Below are 9,616 nucleotides of genomic sequence, written 5' to 3' on the forward strand. Positions count from 1 at the left end.
TGGCTACCTGGAACCTTAAGTATACATTCCCCTTGTGGCTGGTCCTGAAAGTGAGCCTCTTATTTAGGATGTGAATCCTTGCTGCGTGTTTTGGCTTTTGTTGAATTCATGGCCATTTCGTTGCATGTCACATGCTATCCAGGTAGTGGAATGCTTAAAAAACCCCAACCCCAAAACAAACCCCCAAACCCCACAAAAACAAAACCTTTAGAAAAAGCTTTAAAGAAACTAAGTCATTACCTCGTTAATGGTACTGCTGGTGCTACCTTGTGTTATTACTGACAAAATATATATGTATATCCAAATCTACAACAATTTTATTTTCTTCAAGAAATATCAGAAAAATCTTGACATTCCTCTTGAGAAAATAGAAAAGGATGCTTTTCAAAAACACCCTTTTCTATTTTCTCTTCTGTTATTAATGAGCTCACTAGTTGCTGATACTTCTGTATGAGAAAGGCTGCGCTTCAATGTTATGCATTTCAGTACTACAGTTGTTAGGAGTGCAGATCTTTTCCAGGGAAATGCTCCCATTCTCAATTGTACTGCCATGTGTGAGGAAAGTTGTAGTTGGCACCACTGAAATACACTGCCTAGGAGCAGTGTAGTTATACTCTCCAAAGAGTTTGCCCAAGACCTCTTACGAGATTTATCACTTAGGGCTCTTCCAAACAGTAGTCTGCTATCTGTGAAAGTGTGACTTCAAAGACTAAAATGCTATTTGTAAAACTTATTTTCTAAATCCCCTAAAACGGATTGTCACTATGAAGCCTGTCAGTGAAAAAAGAAACATGGAAACTGTTATTAAAACCAAACACAAAGAGCCCTCGACACACCCAAAGGTAGGGAGGAGTGGATTCAGCTTTCTAATCTCATTATTAATGTGTTTTGATGTTCCTATTTAATAAAGAGAACTTTCCCTTCAATACAAGGACTCTGTGGTGGCCCACCCCTAAATTACTACCTGGCCCTGGCATCGGCCAGCGGTGAAACTCTCATCTCCAAAAGAGTTTTGGGAAGGCCTGCTTGTTGTCTGACAGAACTGTATTGTGGAGCTGAAATGGCAGTGGGTGCCACAGAAAGCCCCTGGGGCTCTGTTTGGGACACTGGGGTGCTGCTCCCGAGGGCAGATGAGCCCTTTTGCCAGCCTGGCCCCGTGGCACCCAGGAGCACAAACTGTGCAGAGAGGTTTCAGCCGGCACAGACTGTATAGTTAGGTGTGAGGAATAAAAGTGCAAGGACTACTGTTCACTTGGAATTTTTTTTAATATTATGGTTGAACAACACTGATAAATATACAGTCAGTAGGAAACAGAAGTAAGAAAATAACAAAAACAACAGGAAAAAAAGCCACCCGTGCTTTCTTTAACATACAATTAAATTTTTAAGTTTTCTGTCTGAATAAATGCATCTTGGTATTAACACTTCTTCTACGAGAGATGTTTGACTAAGTGGATATGAATAAAATGCAGTACATGAAGCCTTCCTCTGGCAGTGTGCAGATAATCAAAGAAAATGGCAAGGTCACTGTGTATTAATTCACTTTGTATTTTATGAAGTTGACCTTTTCCTGTGTTGTATCCTAATTAGTATATGCAGACGTGCTGAGTTGTGACTATGGATTCTAGGACCCTTAGACTTCCCTCACCTCTGAGGTTTTGGAGGTCTTTGATCATCCTATAGATGAGAATTTCTGTTCGCATCCCTTCTGAATTACGGACAAAGTGAGTTTGGCATTTCTGTCGCTTACGTAGTTTCCCTCTGACTGATGGGTGCCGGTGTTAACGAAAGGCGAAGCTAATCAGTATTTGAAGGCTGGATATGCATGAATCCAGACGTAGAGTGGGAAAGTAGTGACTTATGTTTTCAGTTGTTCAGTCTCCTAACTGTACGTAACACACTGCTTAGGATTTTTATCTTGGGAGAGTACCGACCAACTGCAGCTTCATTGGACGTGGGTAATTTTTAATACATCAGTAAGGAAGGGTAGGAATAATTAAGAAATAAAATAACAGACTGGTTAAAAATGTGAGAGTGTGCTATAGTCTTATGTTCTTTGCTTACCTAAATGGAGTGGCATCTTTGATATCAGTGAGTTACTTATGTACCTGGTAACAAGTTCTCCATAGCTCGCTATGGATGACCTCAACAAGGTTAAAAGAATAACTAGGATTTGATGAAAGAAATTTAATAACTTTAACACTTACTAAGAATCAGTTAACTTTGATCTGTGTATTTCTTATTATTGACTATTAGAATTCTACGTTACACATGAAACTTCAACATCTACAGCGAATTTATTTTCAGGTAAATTACATGGGAAATTTCTACAAATATGCTAACTGAAGATTTGGAACTTGGGCTGATATTGAGTAGCTATACCTTACTGGTGTTGCAAAGAGCATTTCTGTTCTGCGATCACATTAAGTGATGTGAGCTCATGTTTCTAGGAAGGTGGGATGTGTAGCGTACTTGCATAATATAGGAGTGTATTTTTAAGGAGTTGTGATTTGGTAAACAATATGGGTCATTACCTTCTGTGACTTCTAAATATAAGCTCTTAGAGATTTGTAGCAGCTATGAGAGCAGACTATTGAGTAACAGCAGTAGTACCACTGTGTTACTGTAAACAGTCTTAAAATACAGCGTGGCTCAGTTGTGTGGGCTTTATAAAGGATATGGGCAAGTCGCTATGTTCAGTAAAGAACTACAAATGTAGTCATCTCTAGCTACTGAAATGAGGATGTCAGGTTTTTAAAGGGGGAAGTATTATTGTTGTTATATTATTATTGCCTCTATTAGATTTTACCAAGTGATCAGTGACAGCTGCAGATTGACATGGTGCTAAATTTAATGTAGCTTATTTTGGGTTCAATTCAAGATTCCTGTTGTGGAGCCTGGAAGGGAATACCACTATCTCCTTGTTATAATATCATCAGAGTCTTGCTAGCCATCTCCTCTGACCACCTGCATATAGCAGCCAGAGATTCGTGCCCCCCCCAAGTGTAATTTTTTAATTTTTTTGTCAGGTACTTGATATTTTAAAGACTGAGAACAACGGCATGTGCCGTTTCCCCAGATCTGCTCAGATTTTGACTGTTATCAGGGCTAAAAGTTGCATCGTTGGTTGGAAAAGGGGTGGGCAGAACACAGAGAAGCGCCGTCGCTGTGGAGACCGCAGGAAGCGGGGATGTGGTTGTGCCGCCCCTGCACTGACAAACAGCCGGGTCTAGCCCTTGGGTTGTACGTGGTGGTCCAGGGTAGCCGCCTCTGCCTAGAGTATTCCTCTGGGGATGTTTGCAGGCTGCAGTCAGCTGGGACTTTCTCCAGAGGCTTTTAGTGTGCCTGCCCTTATCACTGTCACTTCCAGATTTTGTGTGGAAAAATCTCATTTAAAAAATGTGCAGGTGACCTCCTGCCTGAATATCAGCTGCTTTTTATGGTGGCTCTAATTGCACTCTTAAAGGTACAAGTTTCTGAAAGAGGTTGAGTTCTGGAAAAGTTGATCTAAATTTTTATTTGCACAGGTATGCGTTCATGGATTTTGCTGCTTTTGCTTTGATAACTAGATGATTTCTGCTCTGCTATAGGCAGTGGAGTGTTGCAACTGAAATTACTCAGAGTCAAGAAGTAGTGATTCCACAAGACTTAGTACATCCTCATTTTACTTTTTTGGTTTAAAATGTGCTAGTGTGCCAAGTAGCAGAAGGACAATGATGGGGGGGGGTGTGTGTTAAAAAAGTTGGGCGGGTGTTAGATTGTTTTTTATCATAAATATTTTAAAGTAGTAATTACATATATATAATTTATAGGTGTTATTAAATATTGCTCATGATGCCTAATCATAAAAAACTCATTTAAAAATATATTTAAAATATTATTCATGCAAGACTTATTCCAAATATTACAAACTTTGAATACTGAAATGAAAAATTTTCCAAGCCAAATTAGTTTAATCTGGTTTTCAAAGTTTCTTGTAATTTCATTCTAATGTATTCTTTTTCTACTCTTGTTTGTTGTAGGCCAGTTAACAGTTAATTCATCTTATAATGGTTTCTGCCACTTCCATGTTATTTCCCTGAACTAGAAAAAAAAAAGTGCACCGCTAATTTTTAGTCAACCATCCACAGGCTCCTGGGGGCCCTGGATGACTGCTCAGCCTTTCAGAAAAGGTGGCGAAACGAGCTGGTGACGTTTGCTCTGCTGCGGTTTGTGAAATTCCCAGTGTCCCGTCCCTCCACTGGAAAACCTTCTTGCAAAGATGGAAAACCACTGACTAGGGTTAACATGATCAAGACTTAAAAATGATTGATTTCTAAGTATTGATGTGAGACAGACTACTACGAGTGTCCAAAGACGCACACGCAGTTAGTTAACAACGTAACTGTGTCGGTTTTCTTGAATGAGGCCCCACACAGCTGTGTGTGACTGCATTTCGTTGCACAGCATCTGGAACCTGCGTTGAACCCCTGTGCCCTTCGGGCATCACCTATACAATCTTCATCCCCCCCTGGATAGGAGCCACTGTTCAGCCTGCCTCTATCCACCTCCCGCTCCTCCAGGTAGTGCTTTCTCATGCAGTTGCATCCGTAACCGTGTAGGCAAGTATCACCTGTGAGCAACAGAGCTGTAAAGCCTGACTGACTTTTCAGCCTGTTGTTGACAAGATGTGACTGACAAATGAAACTCCTGAAAGACAAAGGCTGTTTTCTTTCTGCTTGTCATCTTTTCCTTTTTGAAGTAGCGTTGAAGTAAGTACAGGGATGTCATCCGTTGTTTATCATATGGATCAGTCTGACCCCTGACGGGTAACACACGAGTTGAACTGAGCGCTCTCGAGGTGCTATTTCAATAAGGAAAAACAAACATACGTACAGATCGCAGTGCTCGGAGAGAGAACCTGGCTTTCCTGAACTTTGAATGTGGAGCAATTCAGGCTTCTGAAACAAATGAAAGAGGTATTTCAGAAAGTAAAGTATTTTAAACTCCTCGAAACAAGGGCGATATGTGGTTAAGGTTAAAAAGTTGGCTGGAGATAAGAAGTATCTGCCAGGCCTCCGTCTATGTTTGTTAGAGTGTGAATTTTTGTGCTGCTTGGGAAATGTGTAAGATGTACAAAACAGATGTAGGGAAGTGAAGAAGTTAATGTTATGGAAAAAACCAAGAAACTTTATGTTCTTGAATCTAAAACACTTTTTCATTTTGTGTGTACTGCGCAAGACACGCTTCTGATAGTATCCACTTTGAGGATTAAATTAACTTCCTGGCATTTTTTGAATTAGGGAATATATAAAGGCCATTTAATAGGAATGCTTCAATTGATGAGCAGAAATTGAAGGCAACAAGATTATGTATAGCCCATTCTTTAGATCCTGCTAGGATTGTGCATCTTTCTGATGTTAAAAACAGGCTCTGTAGTTGTTTGCTGCTGCAGTGTAATTTTTCACTTATTTGAAACAACATGAAGTGTCCCACTATTCTTTTCTCTCCTTTAAATTAACTGTGGATAATGGAGAATTTATGCTGCAAGTACAGATTATAAAATAGGTTAAGGAAATATTTTTACAAGATAGTTAGGACCAAGGCAAGCTTTCTTGGTTTCCTGTGCCTTATAAAATGAGTATTGCTTTTGCCCCTCTGTAGTTGTCCTTGAGCACTGGAGTTCATTAGTTCCTGTTTGTGGTTGTGCCATTCCTTTCCACTGTTTGCCCCAGCATTGCCGAGTGCGTTGCTGGAGCGAGTCTTAAGGAGAGGAGAGCTGGTGTAAAGAGAAGTCACTCTCCATTTGTGCAAATAATTTGCAGAGGCAAGTTTGTAAAATTGAATAAAGTAGCAAAACAGGATGATAGATGCTAGGAGATGGAATCACCAACTGGAAAACAAAAAAGTTATTGCAGCAGATGAGCAGGTCAGTACAAAGGAACTAGTGATGTAGCAGTGCTCAATTGGGTGCAAATGAAAAAAACACCCAGACAATCAGAAAACACAAATAGAAAACCTGGCAGGGAAATAACTTCTGGTGCCTCATAATATGCTGTTTGATTTCACCGAGACAGGTAAAGGTGTTCACCATGTTTTCTGAAAAATATGGACTTAAGTGTAGCACAGACAGATTATTTTTTTTTTAAAGGAACACAGTCATATTTATTTGCAGTTACTAGAGTTTGAAGGAATTTCATTGTCCTGCATTTCCACAGAATATATTTTATCTTCCCATGTTCCTAACGAATGCATTCATGCCTACTCTCTCCGGTGTATCTGTCAAGTGTTTGTTAATTGGCGTGTTCATGCCTGTTGTTATGTGTGCTACCGTTTTCCTGGGTTTAGGTGGATGTATTTAAGATACATGTGACGGTAACAACAAACAGCTGCAGTCTGTTTGAAGAACAAACACTTCTGCAGTCTGGATGCAGAGGCCTCCAGTCAGAGCATGGATGTGCGCACGCCCACGTGTTGACGTGCCCTGTGCTGGCCAAGAGGTCTGTATGACAACCGTCACCCAGCTTTTCTTATAATGCCCTGAAAGGGCATGAAGCTCAAAATCTCATGTGCTGCATGCAGCGACTTCCAGTGATCTTGGGGTACTCTGGATCAGGCCGTAAATTAGTCTTGCAGTCCCTACACACTGTAGGCTTCATAATAGCTGACAAAGCAACTTATTTACCTCTTTGAGCTGAGGTGCTGTTTCTGTTTGAGCAGTCTGAGAGCAGTGACAGTCTCCTGGCTATACGAACAGGCACCTGCAACACACGTGTTGTGTGGTGGGAAAAGCCTTTGACGGTGACCTCCCTATTAGCTGGTGAGGACATACCTGTGTTCGACTTTTTTTTGGATGCTGGCCTGTTGTGGTTTAACCCCAGCCGGCAACTGAGCCCCACCCAGCCGCTCGCTCACCCCTCCCCGGTGGGATGGGGGAGAGAATCGGAAGGGTAAGAGCGAGAAAACTCGTGGGCTGAGATCAAGACAGTTTAATAGGGAAAGCAAAAGCCGCGCACGCAAGCAGAGCAGAACAAGGAATTCATTCACTGCTTCCCATGGGCAGGCAGGTGTTCAGCCATCTCCAGGACAGCAGGGCTCCATCATGCCTAACGGTGACTTGGGCTTCTTCCCCCAGCTTTCTATGCCGAGCATGACACCATATGGTGTGGAATGTCCCTTGGGTCAGTTGGGGTCAGCTGTCCCGGCTGTGTCCCCTCCCAGCTCCTTGTGCCCCCCAGCCTGCTCGCTGGTGGGGTGGGGTGAGAGGCAGAAAAGGCCTTGACTCTGTGTCAGCACTGCTCAGCAGTAATGAAAACATCCCCGTGTTATCAACACTGTTTCCAGCACAAATCCCAAACACAGCCCCATACCAGCTACTGGGAAGAAAATTAACTCTATCCCAGCCAAAACCAGCACATGGCCAAACACCAAATGTGCAAACATGTGTCCTCCTGTTTTTAGACTGTCAAAAGCAGGAAGGAAGGAGTTCCCTCTGTGTACTTTTATGAATAATCATTGTTTTGGGGGGAATGGACATAGGGATGGGTAGATGCATATAGTTCAGTTGTTATTTTGATCTGGTATGACAGATTGCTTGTTTGTTTTTTTTTCCTGGGCATTTTGTTTTCTTAGCATTGTGAGGCTGTCAAGAAACATTTCCTGCTGCAATATGCTTTGTGTGTGTTTCCACACAGAATATTTATGCGGTCGCGTACGCAGTAGTAAATTCTAAAACTGTTATTACCACTCAGGAAAGAGATCTTGCATCTATTGTGGGTATTTCTTGGAAAACACTAGTCGAATGCTTGGTAGCAGTAAGAAAAGATAAATAAATCTTAGGGATTCTTAAGAAGGGAATGGAGAACAATACAACTTCATTTTTCAAGTGTACTTCTGCATCTCAAATTCTGTGTGCAGATCTGATGATCCTGTCTCACAAAGGTCACAGTAAAACTGGTAAAATCTAGAAGAAGGACAAGAAGAATGGTTAAAGGTGTGGAGCTGCCTGTAAGGGAGGAGAAACACAGTAGATCAGGATTGCTGCATGAAAAGATATGATGATAGTATAATAGGAGTATATGAAATCATGGATGTTACAGAAATATGAATAGGGAATGAGAATTACCTGCATTTTGTAACATAGGAACTAAGGGGTGTCCAACAAAAATAGGAGAATATTTTAAATGAGCAAAAGGAAGTACTTTTCTGCGGAAAGCACCATTAAATTGCAGAGCTCGTTACCACACAGTATTGAGGAAGTCAAATCATAAAGGACTTAAGGTTAATTGATTTTTATCAAGAATACTTCTTTTGTAGGCTGCTAAAAAGTGGATTGGAAGCCAGCTCTAACCCAGGTTAATTCTGTTAAGCTGCTGGAACCACTGTGAGTATACAGACAGGAGGGTCACACAATACACACTCTGCTTCATAGAGCCCTTCTGTAAGTATCAGCTGCTGCGCGTTGTTTATTTACAAAGGGGAGAAAAAAAAAAAAAGAGGAAGGTAGTACTGGACTAGGTGGCTCCTTGTTCCCTTTCAGTATAGCCGTTTCTGTGTTCACTGAGTGTGGCTTTTCTGTGGTACATGGCTTTTAGTCTTCAGTCATCATAAGATCTAAGGAGCAGGTTGGTTTTTTAAATTTAAAAAATAGTGTAAAAGTGGTGCCATTTAGATGTCGTTCTCTAAACTACTGCCCAATACATACAGTTTTTCTTTTAAATTTCTACTGCAGAGTTTCAGGTTAGGAGAGCAAAAGGTTTCCTATGATGTGAACTGTCTTTTTTTGTACCTCTGCTCAGAAACAGAGTTTTCAAAGCAATGGCAGGATACCTATTAAACAGAAAAGCAACTGTCAACACTGCAAAAAATATTTACCGGATAGTCTCAATTTTCTATCTGCTGATACCAGCAAAGCAGAATACATGAGGCATAGTTACTATGAATGGCATACTAGGTCTGCTGCCTCATTTCTACACTATATCCAGATGTTTTGAACATAATATCTAAAATTAGATATTGTTAGACAGGTGTTGCTACTGTTTCAAGAAAGCATCTCAGGGTAGTGCTTTTTCCTATTTCAACCAAAAGTGAATGTAATCAATTGAATGTCAGTATTTGCTTTAGGTTTAAGCAAAATTTTGAAGGTTGAACCCCGGCGATGAACTTTATCATGCCATCCAAGTGTTACTCTAAATGTTTATCTGAATCATTGCAGAAATTTCCAGAACCTGTATTTTCAGGTTCTTCTATAATAAGAAGAAAGCACTTTACACTCAAGTATCTAACATTGTCTGAAGTGGTCCAAATTGTTAAGCCATAAAGAAGTGGGTACATTCATTAGCCCTTTTTTCTTTTGCTGTTCTGTTTAAATCTGAGACTTGTCCATTTTGGTGAAGCCAGGTTTTGAACTGTGACCAAATATTTCAGTTATGGGAAGCTGAGGGAGGAAGGCAGACAGCAAGGGTGGGGAAGGATTGGTTTTTTTTGTTTTCCTTTCTTTAAAAAAACTTTCAGGCCATCATTTACCTGTGTAGGAGATAAAAGGTAAAAGATGACCAGAAGTGTGGTGACTCCTTCCTAACTCAAACACCATAATTTTCTCAGTGATTTCAGGAGCATTTGAATTTCAGATTTAGTG

The sequence above is a fragment of the Pygoscelis adeliae genome, unplaced genomic scaffold, assembly GCF_000699105.1.
Source record: "Pygoscelis adeliae isolate BGI_AS28 unplaced genomic scaffold, ASM69910v1 Scaffold361, whole genome shotgun sequence".
Lineage (NCBI taxonomy): Eukaryota > Metazoa > Chordata > Aves > Sphenisciformes > Spheniscidae > Pygoscelis > Pygoscelis adeliae.